Genomic DNA, 20,414 nt, shown 5'->3' on the forward strand with positions numbered 1-20,414 from the left:
TAGACAAACCCAGTTCAAGACCTGTCTCTCTATTCCTTCCTGAGTGTCCCTTTCTGAGACAGTTTCTTAACCTTCCTGAGTTTGCCTCAGTTGTGAAATGGGAACGCTGGAACAGTAAGTCCCCTATACACGAATGAGTTCCATTCCGAGTGTGAGCTTGCAAGTCCGGTGTGTTTGTAAGTCCAACAAAGTTAGCCTAGATACCCAACGCATGCACACAATCAGCTATATAGTACTGTAATAGATTTCTAATACCCTTCATAAATAATACATAAAAAACAAACCAAAAAAACATAGAGAACATTTTAAATGTTACAGGATAGTCTCTTGAAAAGCACAGTAGCACAGTACAACACCTGGCATCAGGAACTAGGGACTGGTATTGAGAAAACAGGCAAGAGAGCAACTGCCTGGAGGAGGGAGGGGGGTGGGAGATGGTAGAGGTGAAGGATTGTCAGCAACAGGAGATGGAGGGCAAGCTGCAATTTCACACATATCTGACATTAACGGAACGCACATTCGAATTTTTGAAATTTTGCAACTTGAAGATTAGTATGTAAGGGACTTACTGTAGTTAGGTCACACAATCGCTTTTAGGCTTAAATAAAGTAAAGCCAGCAGCAGGTTTAACATAGAACAGATATCCATGGGGGTATCTCCTTTCCTATTCCTTGCCCAGCTCTGGTCTATCAGTCTGTCCTTGAGTATCTCATCTTCTCAAGGCCTGTGTGAATGAAGAAACTAGAATCGTGCATTTCTTCACGTGGTGGGAAAACACTGGAGTAGAAACAGGACTTTCACGGCAAGGATCTGCCTTCTTTCACTGATAAATACAACCTAATAGCTGGGTGTTTTCCCAGCACAGAAAAGTACTGACACTTAGTGAATGAGGAAGAGCCCTTCGTTTGATGGACGTGGACAACACAGTGAGGCATTTAGAAAAGGTAATTTAAATGTGTCCTTTGTCACAATAGCTAAGACATGGAAGCAACCTGAATATACACAGACGGATTAATGGATAAAGATGTGCTACATGGACACAATGGAATATTATTCAGCTACAAAAAGGAATGAAATAATGCCATTTTCAGCAACATGGATGGACCTAGAGATTATACTAAGTGAAGTAAACCAGACAGAGAAAGACAAATACCATACGATCACTTATACGTGGAATCGAAAATATGACACATATGAGCTCATCTGCAAGGCAGAAACAGGCTCATTCAGTGCAGTTCAGTCGCTCAATCGTGTCTGACTCTTTGCAACCCTATGAAAAGCAGCATGCCAGGCCTTCCTGTCCATCACCAACTCCTAGAGTTTACCCAAATTCGTGTCTATTGAGTCAGTGATGCCATCCAACCATCTCATCCTCTGTCGTCCCTCCTGCCCTCAATCTTTCCCAGCATCAGAGTCTTTTCAAATGAGTCAAAGTATTGGAGTTTCAGCTTCAACATCAGTCCTTCCAAAGAACACCCAGGACTTATCTCCTTTAGGATGGACTGGTTGGATCTCCTTGCAGTCCAAGGGACTCTCAAGAGTCTTCTCCAACACCACAGTTCAAAAGCATCAATTCTTCTGCACTCAGCTTTCTTTATAGTCCAGCTTTCACATCTATACATGATTACTGGAAAAACCATAGCCTTGACTAGATGGACCTTTGTTGACAAAGTGATGTCTCTGCTTTTTAATATGCTGTCTAGGTTGGTCATAACTTTCCTTCCAAGGAGTAAGCGTCTTTTAATTTCATGGCTGCAGTCACCATCTGCCGTGATTTTGGAGCCCCCCCCCCAAATAAAGTCTGACACTGTTTCCAGTGTTTCCAGTGTTTCCAGTGGCTGACCAGTTTCCACTGTTTCCCCATCTATTTCCCATGAAGTGATGGAACCAGATGCCATGATCTCAGTTTTCTGAATATTGAGCTTTAAGCCAACTTTTTCACTCTCCTCTTTCACTTTCATCAAGAGGCTTTTTAGTTCCTCTTCACTTTCTGCTATAAGGGTGGTGTCATCTGCATATCTGAGGTGATTGATATTTCTCCTGGCAATCTTGATTCCAGCTTGTGCTTCTTCCAGCCCAGCGTTTCTCATGATGTACTCTGCCTAGAAGTTAAATAAGCAGGGTGACAATATACAGCCTTGATGTACTCCTTTTCCTATTTGGAACCAGGATGTTGTTCCATGTCCAGTTCTAACTGTTGCTTCCTGACCTGCATACAGGTTTCTCAAGAGGCAAGTCAGGTGCTCTGGTATTCCCATCTCTTTCAGAATTTTCCACAGTTTATTGTGATCCACACAGTCAAAGGCTTTGGCATAGTCAACAAAGCAGAAATAGACGTTTTTCTGGAACTCTCTTGCTTTTTCGATGGTCCATAGAAGAAAAAGCTTATGATTACCAAAGGAGAAAGCAAGGGGGGTATAAATTAGGAGTTTGAGATGAACAGATACTCATGACTATGTATAAAATAAATAATAGATATTGCACAGCACAGGGAACGACACTCAATTTCTTGTAATAATCTATCATGGAAAAGAATCTGACAAAAAACAGATTCTGGGCCCCCTCTTCATGGGCAGAACCCCTTGGAAGTGAGCAGCAACCCCGGCACCACTGTTAAACCAGCAATCCCCAGGCTGTCTGACTCCCCACCTCCCTGCAGAGGCTAGAAAAGAGGCAATCACGTGAAGTGGCTCCATTCTAAGACAAGCGTAGGCAAGAGGAGGCAGGGAGATTCGCCCCATTACTATTCTGGTCATTGTTTCTTCTGTGAAAGTGGCAAACCTAAAAAAAGCCAGGACATCCTGGGGAAGGAAGTTAAGACCAGAGTGGCCGAGGGGGTAAGGATGGGCCTGTTCGTCTGGCATCCACAGGCTGACACACCAGCCGGCTGCCCCCAGCCCCACCTCCTGCCCCATCCGTATGCAAGTCAGGCACTTCCAGCCAAGTAGGAAAGGTAAACCCAGAAGGGCAAGTTTCTGGTGCCTGGGAAATGTGGAAAGCCCTGATAGGCATGAATAATGATGAGCCTGCACAGGCCTGGCAGTCAGGAGGGAGGGGGCTGTGTCCATATTTCCACAGGCCTCTCCCAGGGGCTGGGGGCTTAGGCCTCCCCAAAGCTCCAGAGGTTAGGTAATTGAGTTCCTAAATGAATCAGAGGTGGAGCTCCAGACCCCTCATTTATGTCCGAGGACGGAAACAGTGGATTCTCTTGGGGACTTCTGGTTTCTTCTCTGTTGTTCCTCTTCTTCCCAGTCACCGTCAGAGAAGGAATAGGCCTTTCCAAACAGACATCTGTCTTCTAGTGGATCTGCCTTTCTGGACCCCCGGGGAGATGGGGTAAGAGAATGAGGCTAGAAGATGCCCCCATGGGGACCCACCGTCCAGGGCTGCCTGGGACCATCTTGGGTTTTATCTCTGAATGTCCCTCCACCCCAGAAAACTCTCATCCTGTCCTAAGTGGGACAGTTGGTCGCTTGCACCGCCCCCCCCCCCCCCCCCCCCCCATCCAGCTTCCTTCTCAGCCCTGGAGTCCAGGTGGAGAGATTCCCTAGGCAGTGACTCCATCAGGAGACGTGCATGAGCGGAGGGTACCTTCCTCTCTCCCCACAGAGAGCTCTTTATCTTCTGGCAGCAAAGGAAAACCTGGGTGTGGGCCTCTATCCTGTTGCCTCAGCTGCAGGACTGGGAGTAGGAGCTGGTCAGGAGATGGAGACACTAGGGGGAGAAAGCAACATTTGTCCTACTGAGATGTTTGAAGTCCAGGCGGGCACTTGGTACCCTGACCTGCTGACAACCACAGGGCATCTCTGCTCCCCCTGCTGGGCTATGGGTCAGGTAGTGAAGGGGCAGTGGGAGAGAAGCGGGGTGTCATGTCCTGAGCCCTGTACATATACACAGGGGTGTGCTGCTCAATGTTTAACAATGGGATCTCTGGGGCCGGGAGCGGGGGGTGGCAGGCAGAGCTCTGATTTGTTTCATTTGTTTCAAACACCAGTGTGTCTGGTGTAGACGGTTCATAGCTGATTTCCAGCTACCGATGTGAATGGGGACAGATGCACACCCCTGGCTCTGCTGAGCCATGGAAACCGTGTCCCCGCATCCCTGTGCTGTGTGTGCCTCTCTGGCTGTGTCCACTGAGTGATCTAGTCAGGCCTTGCACAGGGCGCTTGAGACAGAGGAGGTTCTCACTGTGTGCGAAGGTGAGGCTGAGAGTTTTTTACTTGTTTGTTTGTTCTTTTTTTAATGCTTTTATTTATGTATGTGTTTATTTTTATGAAAAAGTTTTTTATTGGCATATAGTTGATTTACAGTGCTGCATTAGTTTCAAGTGTATGGCAAAGTGAGTCAGTTTTACATTTATCTATACCCACTCTTTAGATTCTTTTCCTCTATAGGTTATTACAGAGTATTGAGTAGAGTTCCCTGTGCTAAGCAGTGGGCCCTTGTAAGATACCTATTTTATATATAGTAGTGTGTTTATGTCAGTCTCAGTCTCCCAGTTTATCCCTCCCCATCCTCCCCCCATGGTAAGCATAAGTTTGTTCTCTACACCTGTGATTCTACTTCTATTTTGTAAATAAGTTCATTTGTACCCTTTTTGTTTAGATTACATGTATAAGCAATACTGTAAGATATTTGGAGTCCAAGAGTTTTGAGCAATATTCACCAATACCAGGAAACCAACTAACTCGCTGTGACCTTAAACCAGTGAAACAGGATTTATCTAAAGGCGGAAATTATAAGTGAAGGGATCAACTCTCAGGAAATAAATGATCTCATTATGAATGGTATCAGACCTATCCTATAGCAAGCTAAGGCAGAATCAGATCTACTTTATCTTATACAAACAGTGAGAAATGGGGGGCATTGTGAGATATTCACTTAAAAAAAACTGAAAGGAAAGCAATGATTTTTTTTGGTCACCATTAGAAAACATTATTTCTGTGGGTATAACCTAGAATCAATTATTAAACCCCTTTTGGATAAAGCATAACATGTAGTAAATTTCAAAGAAGGTCGTTCATTTCATTTAATGATAAAAAAAATGATGTTCGACCAATTTGATGAAGACAATAAGTCAAACTTCAACACTTGGGCATTTGATGTTGCACTAAACGACAAATCTTATTAAGGAGCTTTTTACATTTAAAATATGCGAAATGCAAACAAAATTTAGTAGTGAAAGTAAAATTAAATATTTAATGACATAATTAAGTCTTATTAAAGGCATGTTCTTTATTTTGCAGATTATATATTCACCACGATGATCATCTCTTTCATCTTTATTACTTAAGCAATGTGTTTTTCATAATTATTTGTTAGGTATTTTCATTAACATTTGATGAATATTAATAGTTAAAATAAAAAACAGTTTTTATTTCTGCTGTAATGACTTTACAGCGATAATACTATATAACTGTGTATAATGTGTTCTACTTGTTAATATTTAGATCCCCGATTTTGTTGCCACAGAGTGGAAATGTGGATCTTTATGGGTGATAAATGACAATCGTCACCCTCTTCCATTATTCTTTCTTTATTTATTTAATCTACTATTCTTAATGTAGCTTCACTGTGGGAGAAATATGAATTGCAGACACAACTAAAACTAGTAAGTCGTGCTTTAGGTTTAATCCTATTCTTGTGTTAATAATGGCTTGCCTGTCTGTTTAGACATCCTCATTCATTTCCCATTTTTAGCTCATTTACCTCCCTGTTTTGGTCCATCAGAGCTCATATGGCTCTGGGACATTATCTCTCCATGACGTTTAAGACTTAATATCTGATGTCCTCTCAGATATTTTTCTTCTGGGACAAAGGATAAGAATTTTCCATCCTGGACAATATGAAGCAAATGCCTGTGGATCTCCTGCTGCTGCTGCTAAGTCGCTTCAGTCGTGTCCAACCCTGTGCGACCCCATAGACGGCAGCCCATCAGGCTCCCCCGTCCCTGGGATTCTCAAGGCAAGAGCACTGGAGTGGGTTGCCATTTCCTTCTCCGGTGGATCTCCTAATTTTCTCCATTTAGACAGTGATCTTGGAGAGTCAACAGGAATGGGTCCAATCGACATGAGGGCACGAAAGGCATATGGTGACCATCTCTTAGTGCATCCAGCATGCTGGCCACATTGCCATCAGCAGCATGGAAAGCTTGCCACCTCTGGGACAGCTCAGGAGCTGCATCTTCTCCATCCCCCACCTCTGGCTCCCACTCCTCAGGCTTCTGCTTCTGAAAGCTTCAGTGCATTTTCACTGAGGATGACCGGTGGAAAGATTGAGGACAACGGTGGTGCACCCCAGTCTCATGGTCAGGCAGGATCGCAGTCACATTTCTGTGCAGTTCTGATCCAGACCCCTGCTCAGCATTCTGTGACAGGCAAGAGCAGGCATTAGAGTGCAGACAGAGTTGCGCTAATCAGAACAGTTTGCCCTTTGGCTTTCCTCGGAAAGCTTTTTCTCTTCTGCAGAAGGCATCTGCATTTTTAAAGCCACAGCTTGTTGGAAAGAGCTCTGAACAACAAAAATGTACAGGAAGAAGGAAAGTTTCTAGCCATGAACAATCTATAGGTAATTTATAAGAACCCATATGCATTTCAATAGAAACTACAGTTTACTGAGAACTTGAAAAGACTCCGGTGTTGGGAAAGATTTGAGGGCACGAGAAGGGGACGACAGAAGATGAGATGGTTGGATGGCATCACCGACTCAATGGACATGAGTTTGGGTAAACTCCTGGAGTTGGTGGTGGACAGGGAGGCCTGGTGTGCTGCGGTTCATGGAGTTGCAAAGAGTCGGACACAACTGAGCGACTGAGCTGACTACCTTCTGAAAGGCTATTTCTCATGAAAACTCTGCGAAGAGGGAGCAATCACCCCATTTTATGGACACATGGAAACTTGGTGTGTTTGTTGGATGCTCAAAGGGTTCATGGGTGCTGATGGGCACAGCTGGGATTCAAAACCAGGTCTTTCTGGCTCAAAATCCTGGATACTTCTTACCATCATGTGATCTTACCTCCCTCATCAGCTATTCCTCTAGGCAGTCATATGACACAAGCCCCTGATAAATCTCATTGTTAAGAAAACCGAAATATATGTGTAACTGCCTCATTTTGCTATACACTGGAAACTAACGCAACCTTGTAAATCAACTGTATGCCAATATAAAATAAAAATTAAAAACAAAAGCCAAACACACACAGGCATAGCAAAAGGGCAAGGTCTCCGTTTTTTTCATGAAGCCAATGCAGGAGCCAGGTATTCTCGAAGACACCATGAGAAGTGGCCCCGGCCCCATGGCCCTTAGAGACATGCCAACCATCCGGTCCTGGAGGGAAAACACTGTGCTCTGCTCTCAGATTTCTATGCAGGGAAATTAGTTATCTGGACCAGCCTTAGGTGTCTGTGGGTTCTCCAGCCCCCTACAAACAGCTGTCCTAAAATCTGTAAAACTCAAAATCTGGGACTTCCCTGGTGGCCTAAGTAGTTAAGACTGTTCTTTCAATGCAGAGGGCACAGTTTCGATCCCTGGTTGGAAAACTAAGATCCCACATCCCCAAGGGCAAAAAATAACAAGATAAAATAAAATAGCTAAGCAACAGGTGCTAAGTCTCTTCAGTTGTGTCCGACTCTTTGCGACCCTATGGGCTGCAGACTCTGTCCATGGGATTTTCCAGGCAAGAATACTGGAGTGGGTTGTCATTTCCTCCTCCAGAGAATCTTCCCAACCCAGGGATCGAATCTCTTAGGTCTACCTACAATGGCAGGTGGGTTCTTTATCACTAGCACCACCCAGGAAGCCCCAGCAACAAGTGTTTACAGTAAAAAATAAAATAAAAATCAAATTTGTGTAGTAAGTGCTCACACCATTCATGCAGAACAGTTCTGACTATTTCCAACAATGACATCTGCTCCCTCCTCGCTAAGAGCCCAGCTGTGAGTGGATGGTGCTGCCAAAAGCAAGCAGGGGCCGTGACAGAGGGGCTCAATCCACACCATGCCTTCGGAAAGCCTCCCGGCCCAGGGGGCAGTGCCAAGAACACATTTCCACATGATCCACGGCCTTAGCTTCCCCCTTCCGGCTTCGGGCGCATCCATCAAGAACAAAGCCCACAGGGGCTCCGCAAGGACAAATATGGGATTCCTGCTCCCTGGGGTGAGCCGGGCAGCTCAGCCGGGACCGCACACGCTGACGTCAGGCCGGCCCCTCGCTCTCCTCTGTCATGTCTCTCCTTGGGAGCCCGCAGTGTGACCATTTTGTTTATTCCCTCTCGAGCCCAGCGCCATATTTGGCGCTGCATGCAAGATTGATGGATTCTTCCTGTCACCGGCCTCTCTGGGCGGCAGCTCTCCAGGCCTCCTCCCCCCCCCGCCCCGCCTCCCTCCAGCTTCCAACCACCTCAGCGGCTCCGAGCAGGCCTCGCCACTGGCGGCTGCAGACCCTTTTGAAGAAGCCGTTTCCGAGAGAGGAGAGAGCCGATGACAGATGCCCAGTTGGCCTCCGTGATGCAGAGCTGGCCGGCCCCGTGAATCACTGCATTGGAAGCTGCTGACAGCAGTGCAGCCTTTCTGGAGTCATCTCTTTCCCCAACTGCCCTCAGCTCTCTCGCCTTCAGAGGGACTGGGGCTTCCAGACAGAGAGGCCTATTCGGTGGGTGGCGAAAAGCTGAGATGCTGCCTTCAGTTATCCTGCCTGATGGAGAAAAGTCCAGTTTAAAGAGGGGATACCATTTTCATTGTGTCCTAAACCTTCACGGAGACTTGACTTTTGCATTGCTAAGTCACTTCAGTTGTGTCTGACTCTGTGTGACCCCATAGACGGCAGCCCACCAGGCTCCCCCGTCCCTGGGATTCTCCAGGCAAGAACACTGGAGTGGGTTGCCATGTCCTTCTCCAATGCATGAAAGTGAAAAGTGAAAGGGAAGTTGCTCAGTCATGTCCGACTTAGCGACCCCATGGACTGCAGCCCTCCAGGCTCCTCCATCCATGGAATTTTCCAGGCAAGAGTACTGGAGTGGGGTGCCATCACTGGTCCTACAGAATTGTTGTGGCAGCGAATAAGGAAGCAAACTTCGGGAAGTTGAAAGACAGTGAGGCCAAGGGTTGATGTCTGACTTAAGAGGCTGATATGCCCCGTCCTTGCTCTGTCACTGAGCATCAATGTGACCTTAGTCATTGAGTCCTCAAACTTAACTAACACCTCTCATTTGAAGGCCAAGCTCACTGAGCCCAACCCAATGAACACCAGTTTCACTAACTAACTGAAGATAAAGAGAGGTTTCAGGAGCTACACCTGGAGGTTGAGAGCCTGAAGTTGCAGATAAAGGCGTGAAACGAGGTGAGTACCTGTGACATGCCAGGCTCTGTGCTGTCTAGGCCCTCCCCAGGTCTAGAAGCTCATGGGTCAACACAGTGGTTCTGTGGTTTTTCCAACACCAATCAACTAGTTTTTCAAATCTCTGATACCAACAGGGTGTCCTACAGTTCAATCCAGTTCTGACACTAACTGCCTGGAGTTAGCACAGGACCTCCCCCCCCAACCCACCCACCCACCCAACACACACCCACCCACCCAACACACACACACCCAAGATCAAGGGCTCAGTGCCATGAGACTGCTCCCACTTCAGGCACCAGCTGCAAATGGGGTCCCCAGCCCACTTGCTCTTCTGGGCAGCTGACTACAAATTCAGTGGTTCCCATGACCTGCCTTCAGGTTCTATAATATACTACAAGGACTCACTAAAGTCAAGATTTATGATTATTGTTAATTGTAAAGGAGAGAAATGAACAGTCAAATGAAGAAGTATTTACGTTGGACAAGGTCTGGAAGGGTCCCCAGCACAGGAGCCTCTATTGGGTTGGGGTGTAGCACTCTCCCAGCACGTGAATGTGGTTTCCAGATCGGAAGCTCCGGGATTTTTGTGGAGGTTTCATTAAGTAGCCATGATTGATGAAAGCATTGGCCATCGGAGATTGAACTCAATCCCCAACCCCTCTCACCTCCACGGAGGTGATGCTGAGGTGGGGTGGGGCTGAAATCTCCAACCCTCTCACTGTATGTTTGGTTTCCCTGGGAACCCCCATGAGCCATCTCATCAGCATAAACTCAGGTGTGGTCAAAGTGTTATGAATAACACTCCTATCACTAGGAAATTCCAAAGGTTTTAAGAACTCTGTGCCAGGAAATGAGGACAAAGGCGAAATTTATCTATGTGTTTTTTAAATCATACCACAGGTAAACAAGAAATCAACCCTAAATTCATTGGAAGGACTGTTGCTAAAGCTGAAGCCCCAATACTTTGGCCACCTGATTCAAAGGACTGACTCATTAGCAAAGACCGTGATGCTGGGAAAGCTTGAAGGCGGGAGGAGAAGGGGATGACAGAGAATGAGACAGTTGGATGGCATCACCGACTCAATGGACATGATTTTGAGCAAGCTCCGGGAGATGGTGAAGCACAAGGAAGCCTGGTGTGCTGCAGTCTGTGGGGTTGCAAAGAGTTGGACACGACTGAGGAACTGAACAACAACAGGTAGACAGAAATGTGAATGCATGTAGTGGTTGCTCTGAAGGGCTAAGGAAAGGTGATCCTGAGCATCCCTTCCTGCTGGCTAGGGAGGCCATATAAAGGAAGTGATCCATGAGGGAACTATATATGCACGGTTCACTATGGCCACAGTGCAATGTACATTTGAATCCTCATATCTGTATGCCTTTGAACAGGTGACCTACACCTATGAGCCTCCATCATTCCATCCATAAATGGGGCCAATAATGGTGATATTCAGGGTTAATATGGGACATAATGAGACTCTTTAAGGACAACATTCACACCATGCCTCACACATAGGAATCATTTGGTGAATTTAAGCTGTTGATACTGGGTGATGATGTTGATGATAAAGGAAAATTTCAGAGGAATAGTGAGAAATTTGTATGTGGCTGAAGAACTTGACAGAGAAGTAGCCCCAGTTACCTTGTGATTCACGAGGCCTCTGTTTACTCAGGCAACCACAGGCAGGCCACCGGAGAACTGGATCATAGATGATTACTAAGTGGTCCGTCGGGGGACCTTGCCTCTTTCTGCTGTGGACACTGCAGGGCTCCCCTTTCTGTAACAGCCTCAAGACCTCGAAATTTTGCCTAGTTTAGCTGGCAATGGACCCAAATTTGATGATGCTCTTAATTAGAAAGAGCTACTGTTTAAAACAACAGCCATAAAAGAAACCAAAAATATTTTTTTAAACAAAGCAAAAACAGTCTGTATCTAATCAAAACAGGAGCGAGAGGGCCAAGTTTTTGTGAGGCAGTCTTCCTGCTTGGAGTAGATACGCCTGAAATAGGACCATGGGAGCCTAGGGCTTGGGGTGCCCAGACTCCATGAGTGAGGGTAATGGGGAGATCCTGAGAGTGGAGATGGCCTGCTTGTTGAGGGGGGCTTGTTGATCTGGGTGGGCCCTGGGCTGGTCTTGGGAATGTGGCCAGCTGAGCCAAGGGTGTGTCCAGCATGGGGGATATAGGTGCCCCCTGGGCTGTACCTGCAGCTCCTCCATCTTGCAGAGAAGACAGGAGTGAACAGCAGTAGATTTCAGGCTGGTTGCCCTTCCCCTGGGGCTTCCCAGGTAGCTCTAGTGGTAAAGAAGCCACCTGCCAATGCAGTTTGATCCCTGGGTTGGGAAGATCCCCTGGAGAAGGAAATGACAACCCACTCCAGTACTCTTGCCTGGAGAATCCCATGGACAGAGTAGCCTGGCGGGCTACAGTCCATATGGTCCCAAAGAGTTGGACACGACTGAAGTGATTTAGCACAGCACAGCCCTTCTTCTGCACACCCACCACCCAAGGTAGCATCTTCCCCTCCTTGCAAAGAAATGCCCTGTTTGGGGCCTGAGGCTGGAGCATCTTTACATCTTTACAGCATCCTGGGTGCTGCTCTGTGAGCCCAGGGCTGAGAGTGTGGGAAGAGGGCTATCAGGCCTTGGGTGCAGGTCCCTGGACTTCTGTGATCGATATACCCTATGCCAGTACCAGAAATGGGGTAAATTCAGCCATAGCCAAGTTCACTACTGCCTTTTGCTCTGGACCAGATGTAAGCCAGTGGCAGGGTCCTGGGTTTTTAGCTTTTTTTCTGGATGGATGTCACCTTTCGATTCAAGAACAAGGAGACCCAGAAGGAAATGCTGGCAAGTGGGGGCCTTGCACACTCCTTGGCCTGCAGCCTGCCTGGTGCCTCCCAGGAAGGCCCCCAACCAGAGAAAATGGGACTTCCCCTACTTCTGGAGCTCCTCTGGAGGCCAGGGTACACATGGGGGTGCCAGGCACTGTGTCAGATATTAGGGAAGCAGAGACCCCGAAAAGGAGACCAGACCAGGAGCATTCATCCTCAAAACTCAGTATAGGGCACATAGAACTGCTTATGAGCTTTGCAGGTACCCAGGCCTCGTCCCAGTGGTTCAGATTCATTGTCAAAACCGCCCTAGGAGCTCATACATAGATGGTTGAGGCCCATCTTTGGGGAATCACTGACTAAAATGAGCTCAGAGGACGAAGACACACCACAACTTGGGAGTCCTGTGTTGTAGGAAGAAAGTCTGGAGGGATTTCTTGGCGTGGTACCCAAGCCAAGTGAATCTTAAAGAACGAGGAGGAGAAGAGGATGATGAAAGTGGAGAACGAGCAGGATATTCCAGGCTAAGCGCCACAGGAGTGAGGGAACTGTGGTGTAAACACCCCATGGGGCAGGGCTGGCCTCATGGGCAGGTGACTTGAACACAGTAAGTCCCTGACATTCAAAGGAGTTTTTTTCCGAGAACGCGTTTGTAAGCACAATATGTTCGTAAGGCCAACAACATTAGCCTAGGTACCCAACTAACATAATCGGCTGTGTGTAGTATACTGTATATGTACTATAGCACAATATTGTAATGGATTTATAGTACTTTTCACACAAAGACACTGTGCCACTGTGCCCGATACAGTACTCTACAGTGAAGTTCACCAAAGCGTGACCACTTGTAAAGGGTGCACACCCATGGCAATGTAAGGCAGACACATGAGCTAACGTATGCGATTGGATGTGTGAACACTTGTTCACGTCTTTGAAAGTTCACAACTTGAAGGTTCGTAGATGACTTACTGTAGTCACACAGGCCCTGTGCTTGGAGTTTTAAGGCCCTGCTGATAGCACTTTAAAAATCCTCAATTAAAACAAATGGCTTATTTATGTATTTAGTTTTGGCTGTGCTGGGTCTTAGTTGCTGCGCGCAGGCTTTCCTCTAGTTGTGGTGAGTGAGGGTCTAGCTGCAGTGTGTGGTTTTCTCATTGTGGAGGCTTCTCTTGTGCACATGGGCTCTAGGGCACACAGGCATGGGTAGTTGCGCTGCACAGGCTTAGTTGCTCTGTGGCATGCGGGATCTTCCCAGACCAGGGATTGAACCTGTGTCCCCTGCATTGACAGGAGGATTCTTAACCACTGGACCACCAGGGAAGTCCTAAAATCCTCAATTTCATCTTTGAGTTTGTGGTTTGAAGGAAGGACCCTTGCCCTGGGGGGGCGGGGGGGGGGGGGGCGGTCGGGAAATGGCAGGAAGCCCAGGTCTGAGCTGGGAGGAGTAGAGGTGGCTAAAGAGAGAAGGTCCCCAAATGCCAGGTCAAAGAGCTTGGATTTTGACCCAGAAGGAGTAAATTTTAAGAGGGAATGAAGTAGTTAGGTTTGCATGCTGCGATGACCGCTCTGGGACCTGGGTGAGTCTACCCACAGGTCCAGGGGCCTTGAGAAGGCCACCAGGATAAGGCCAGGATGCCAGAGGCAGCTGGAGAAGGGGTGGTTGGGAGAAACAAGAGGTGGGGGTTTGGAATCGGAGAAGGGGGTAAAACAGATAAAAGGCAAGGATAATTCCCAGATTTCTAGCTGAGCCACTGCATGGCTTGGTGTTGTTCAGTCACTCAGTCATGGCAGACTCTTTGTGACCCTGTGGACTGCAGCATGTCAGGCTTCCCTATCCTTCACCATCTCCCGGAGTTTGTTCAAACTCATGTCCATTGAGTCAGTGATGGCACCCAATCATTACATCCTCTGTCACCCCCTTCTCCTCCTGCTTGGGATGTCACTAATGGAAAGAAATGTTGTTTGTTTCCTTGTTCGTCTTCTCCTCTGCAATGGTATTTATGCTAAGAAGTCAACATTGTTCACCTTTGTCAATAAGAGCTGTTTTCCAACATACACATAACTCATCCTTTAAGCGAAAAACACAGATGAAGAAACTGTAATCTGGTCCCAAATTCACCCATTTCTAGACATCCCTAAAATATTTGCTGGACAGAGAGCTTCAGTAACAGACCTAGAATTTCATTTGTTTCCCTGCCCTCCGCCCCTGTTTTCTATCCTGAATATCAGTTATTTTTTTTCTTTTGCTAGAAACCCAGCACTGACCTTGAAAATATCACTCATGTTTAAACACACTCTGGTTGTTTGACCAGACATGGAGAGCTGCTTAGATGTGACCTCAAGACACCCTTGCTCCAAAAGCAGCTGCCTATGGGGCTCAGCCCAGATGGGCAAGCGTCCAGTGGATCTGAGGCTCGGGGAAAAGAAATCTAAAGTTAATGCATTTATCCGAGCCCCTTTGATCTGGAATCAGGCTGACAATCCTGTGAGGCCAGAGTTGCCCACAAGATTTTCAGGCTTTCCTCCTATTCAGCCGTCTTCCCTCTGGTGTCTTATAACTTGAGCTTTGAATAACTTGATATATACAAATTAAAATCACCCTGAACTATGAATGAAAGATTTTTAAAAGAAAAAATAGATTTTGTTCAAATTAGACATCCTGAAACTGAGAATCACGAGCTTCCTTTGAGCCGGTTTATTCACAGCAAGAAAATTCAGCTATGAAAAAAGCTTACATCAACCACACTGCTCTCACAGGAGGCAGCAAGAAAACATTACTTTTAATAAATAATAATGATTCAACAGATGTTTTAATAGCATTTTTCCTACTTCTAAAAGTAATATATACAGATTGTAGATATTTTGAGAATATAGAAAATTGCAGGATGGAAAACAAAATCACTCATAAACCATTACACAGAGATAATATTGTTCATGTTTTGATGTGTTTCTTCTCAGGTTTCTTCCTGTGCACACGTTTATAAATTCTTTTCTAAGTCATTCTAAAGCATTCTAAAGGTGGGGATTGTGGATGAAATTATAACACTCATTTGAAAACCAGATTGGTTTCATAGCCATATTTTTTTCTAATCAAAGAAATAAAGTATCGTCAGAAAAGAAAACTTGTGGAACAGAGAAAAATCACAAAGGAAGACAACAAAAATCACTTGGATTCCAACCAAAGAAAACTAGGATTAATGTTTTGCTGGGTACCTTCCAGTATTTTTTCCATGTGTGTATGTGCTTTTCTTATTTATTAAAAAATATCAAACAGTGTATCCTCTTTTACTGTCCGCATATTTCACAGAGTGATACAGAATGAATAGTTCCCATAAGAATAAATGTTTTTCTACAACGTGATGTTTAATGGCTGCCTAGATGGTATTCCTCTTTATAGATTTATAATAATTTACCTACCCAGTGTACTTTGTGGGATTGGTAAGTTGTAATTTTTATTTTTGATAGAAATGCTAAGTTGCCTCTAGAACAGTGGTACTGGTTCATATTTCACTAGTTCAAGCTTTCGAGAACATGATTTTATGGTAAGCATAATAATCTCTATGTTGTCATTTGGGACAATTAAGGCAGAAACCAGTATTGTTGTGAGGGCTACACAGAAAGTCCATTGGCAGAATCACCTTCCTGTAGCTCAAGGGTATATTTTTGCATGCACTTTATGCTTGGGCTTCCCTTGTGGCTCAGACATGAAAGAATTTGCCTGCAATGCAGGACACCTGGGTTTGATCCCTGGGTGAGGAAGATCCCCTGGAGAAGGGAATGGCTACCCACTCCAGTGTTTTTGCCTGGAGAATTCCATGGACAGAGGAGCCTGGTGGGCTACAGTTCATGGGGTCGTAAAGAGTTGGACACAACGGAGCAACTAACACTTTATGCATATTCTCACTTAATTCTCACAAAAAAAGAGTTATTTTTAATCCTTATTTCCAGATAAAGAAAATGGGGCCCAGAAACATCAAACCTCTGCCTTTCCCATTCATTGTATTGTGGTGTCTTCATGACCACAGACGTCCATATCTGCAGACAATCCAGCTGTGCCGCAGTCTGAGAATCCTAAAGTGTAACCCAGTTTTACAAACATCAAATGCATCAAACCCTTGCAGAAACCAATACTTGATTTTAAATAAGTCAATAACATAAACCCCCTCTTTTTTGATAAATGCAACACGAAAGGTCGTGCCCCTGGATTTATTCTGTAGGTAAAAATAGCTCCCAGGTTATGGCCTCTTTTGGGGAGATGGCTAGGGGCGAGGGGAGTGGAGTGAGCTTGAGAAAGAGAAGAACAACATCTTTAGACAGTGAGCACGGTGTAAAAGCTTGTCTCCTAGGTCTAGATTGGCAGACCTCCCGCCTTGACTCAGGAGGAGGGAATTTGCTTTGGTTTCCTAACTGGGTTGCCTTGTTTATCAGCCACAGGGCAAGAGACATGCCACAGCAATGAAATAAAGTTGACATGTCATACTGGGGAAAAGGGGGTTATTCAACAGGCTGAGTCACTCACTGTTGGACTGCAGGTATGGGTGAGACACCCTGCAAAGACTCAGCGAATGCAGACGAACAGTGGGTGAGTAACAGAGAAACAGGTCTGCGGATGACCTAACACTCCCGAAGTATTTTGAAATTCCTGGATTGTAAAAATGAGAATGAAAAAGTTTCCAGCAGATGTATGCTCACTTTTGCTTTGTAACAACTCCTGGGCATATGTCTGGAGACTTAACAGACACAGAGAACAGACTTGTGGTTGCCATGGGGGTTGGGGGTGGGGGAAGGGATGGATTTGGGGTTTGGGCTTAACAGATGTAAACTATTATATACAGGATGGATAAACAACAAGGTCCTACTGTACAGCACAGGGAACTGTATTATTCAATATCTTATAATAAACCATAATGAAAAAGAATGTATATGTGTGTATATATGTAATACTGAACCAGTTTTCTATAGAGCAGAAATTAACACAACATTCTATATCAGCTATACTTAATAAAATAAATTTCAAACATTTCCTCACTGATGTCCACATGTAGCCCATTTAATTATCACAACAGTCCTGAAAAATTAGTTTTATTATTCCCATTTCTTGGACCACTTAGGTCTCAGGAAAGGTTGAGGCTTAGTGAGGAATTTGCCCCAAAAGAACTTGCACACGTGTGAAGTCAATTACCTCTTAGTAAATAAAACTATTAAATGAGACAATACTTTGAAAATCAAGTTAGTAGGATATCATATTAGAATCAAGACACACTTGAAAAAGCATTTAGTCCAAACCCCTCATTTTACAGTTGTAGAAACTGCATTGCAAATAGATGAAGTAACTTGCTTGATGTTAGGCAATTGGCTGGAAAAGAGCTTGGGAACTGGCTGAAGGCAGGTAGCCTCAGATCTTCCCCAATACTCTTCCCATCATCCACTCTGCCTATCCAGATCATCAGCAGATTGGCAGATGTGTAATAAATGGCATTAGGAAATTGAGGTTAAGAGATGGATAGAAGAAATACACCAGATTAACAGAAAATTTTAGATTCTACTTCAGGCCCTGGGCTAACTAGCTATATTCTCTCCAAGTCCCTGAGCCTCTGTGAATCTCAATTACATGTATAAAAGGGAGTCATAAATACTCATGGACTACTACCTGCACGTATAGAGTACAGTTGATTCTCTGTATCTGCAAATGTGGGATCTGTCCTTACAGGCGGATCCACAATGGAGCTTGAGCCCCCTTGATGTGGGTACCCACAAGAGGTCCTGAAGCCATTCTTTCATGGATACCAAAGGACGACTGTGCTTTGTTAACTGTTAAGGTTTAATGAGTGTAAGGCATTCACGTTCATTCATGAAACCACACTGAAGATCGCACTGGGTTTTCATCCAGATGAGCTCCTTGAGGATGAGAAATATACTTCTTCATTTTTGTATATCAATAGGTATTTTTAAGGTATTTTAAGGTATTTTTAAGGTAAGTGAACAAATTAATAGTATAGCTTTTATATAAGTGCTCTTCCTTATCACCATGACCCAACTGAGCTCAGGGACTCACCCAGGCAGTATGTTACCCACCAGGGTTCGTGGCCTTCCCCAATCAACAGAAATTGACTACAGGCTAGACAAGAAATTCAGGCAAGGCTTTCCTGGGGTCCCTGCTGCAGCAAGAGGGGAGCAAGAACAAGCAACAGAAGCCTGTGCTTGCTCACTCCCCGAGGAGGGACACACCTGTTCCTTATATGAGGTGAAGCTGGGGGTGTGTCCAGTGATCAGGCAGAAGGGGAGGCTTAGGTGGTTTGCCCGCGCCTCAGGCGGTGCTGTGTGCAGGGGGCATGTGCAGTACCCTGCTTTGCTCCCAATACCCTGTTTTTGCTCCAGGCTTCTCAAAAGTGGCAGATGGGTTTTTAGTCTCTTTGTATCTTTTAGGTCTAAAATTCTCCCTTACTGAGCTAGCATGCAGTTATTTTTAGTCCTATATAGTTTCTTTGTATTTTGTTGCTCTAGGAGAGGTGTGTCTGGTTGCAAGCTTTGCAGCATTACAGCAAAGGGTCCCAGGTCCCAAGCCTTTCTCAAGTATAGAGGCTGAATCAAACCAAAAGTGATACGTTTCAAAGGGACAGGGGAGCACAGTCAATGCCCATGACTACCACTTGGACTGAAGGGCTTCATCTTAATAAACTCTGAGGACAAGTTGTTTCTTATCCTCCTGGAATCCAGTCCTGTTTGCTTGTTTTTTTCCTTTTTCTTAACATTCACATTTCCCATTATCTTGAAAATGTCCGCTGCTTTAGAAAAAAAAGTAGGTATATGAAGATGAAAGACATTAGGTCCTTAAGCCACACAATGCCTAGAAATTAACTCTAGTTTCAGTTCAGATTTAGTGTCAAAAGAAAACTTTTCAAAATTTCTGACCATAGAGCAGGGAAAGAGTTTAAAAAATTAGACCAGAAAACTCTAAGTTGAAAAGATACATACACCTCAATCTTCATAGCCGCACTATTCACAACAGCCAAGACATGGAAGGAACATGCAAGTGTCCACTGACAGATGAATGGATAAGGGAGATGCAGTACATACATCCAATAGGATAGTCCTCAGCCATCAGAAGCAGGAAATAATGCCATTTGCAGCAACATGGGTGGACCTAGAAATTATCATACTAACTGATACATGTCAGAAAAAGAAAGACATATAGTATACAATATCACTCACATGTGGAATATTAATTATGATCCAAATACAATATGCACTTTTCTACAAAACAGACTCAGAAACACAGAAAACAAGAAAGAAAGGGGGTGGGGAAGGGCTAAATTAGGAATTTGGGATTAGCAGATACACACCATTATATATAAAATAGATAAACAACAAGGTCCTAGTGTATATCACTGGGAACTACATTCAATTTCCTGTAATAAACCACAATGGAAAAGACTATGATAAAGAAAATACATATGTATAACTGAATCATCTTGCTGTATACTAGAAACTAGATTGATAAATTAATTCATTAAATGTTCAAATTCGAGTTTATCAGAAGACCCTATTCCCCAACTCTGTTTGAATTAAGATGTTAAACATATGTTGGTGTGTGTCACACTTGGGTATCACCACCCCAGGAATGGGGTGTTCAGCCAAAGTTTGCTGCCACACCCAACATGACAGTAATTCAGGAAGACATCCACCTGGCAGGACCTTCATGTTCCCATGAGGGCTTTATCTAGATGATTTAGGGACTGGAGGATGGAGTGTGGGAGGAGTGTGCAAATCCTTTGTTACCAATGGAAAAAGAATGTAATACACATGACCAAACAGATGTCATGAACACCTTGAAGGAATGCAGCAGATCTTATATCTTCCTAGATCGAAAGACCTGGACACTGGCACAAACACAAAGGCTCCTAATACATGGAGGTGTGGAAAACAGTATCATCCTCACTCAGATAGGAAAGCTATTACTTAGATCACTCTTTTCACCAGAGATTCCTCACTCTTTCATATTCATCAACCAGGGGCTGTCCTCTCCAGCCTCTATGGCCTATAACTATCATATCAAACAAACCAAAAAATCCACACACAAATCAACCCCCAAAACAACAACAAAAAAAGGTTGTCCACAGAACAAATAAATTCCCCCAGTAGTGACAGCAATATTGTGTTTTGCGCTTCCCGAGTGGCACTAGTGGAATCTGCCTGCCAATGCAGGAGATGTAAGAGACGTGGGTTTGATCCCTGGATTGGGACG

General features: G+C 44.9%; 2 long non-coding RNA genes across 3 annotated transcripts in view; one reads left to right on the plus strand and one right to left on the minus strand.

Moving 5' to 3' along the window:
• The window catches only part of LOC138430353 (uncharacterized), a 56,552-nt gene that overhangs the window by 21,167 nt on the left and 14,971 nt on the right, over positions 1–20,414 (minus strand). The window contains exon 3 of one of the 2 annotated variants that reach the window (XR_011253118.1): positions 14,835–19,313. The exons of the other annotated variant lie outside the window; for it this stretch is intronic. This is a non-coding gene — a long non-coding RNA (uncharacterized lncRNA). Of the gene's footprint in view, positions 1–14,834; positions 19,314–20,414 lie in introns of those variants that run through there. 2 annotated transcript variants of the gene reach the window in all.
• LOC138430354 (uncharacterized) lies at positions 8,413–10,289 on the plus strand. Its single transcript, XR_011253120.1, has 2 exons — positions 8,413–9,336; positions 10,237–10,289. It is a non-coding gene; the product is annotated as an uncharacterized lncRNA (long non-coding RNA).

This window comes from Ovis canadensis, chromosome 25 (assembly GCF_042477335.2).
Source record: "Ovis canadensis isolate MfBH-ARS-UI-01 breed Bighorn chromosome 25, ARS-UI_OviCan_v2, whole genome shotgun sequence".
In the NCBI taxonomy this organism is placed as follows: domain Eukaryota; kingdom Metazoa; phylum Chordata; class Mammalia; order Artiodactyla; family Bovidae; genus Ovis; species Ovis canadensis.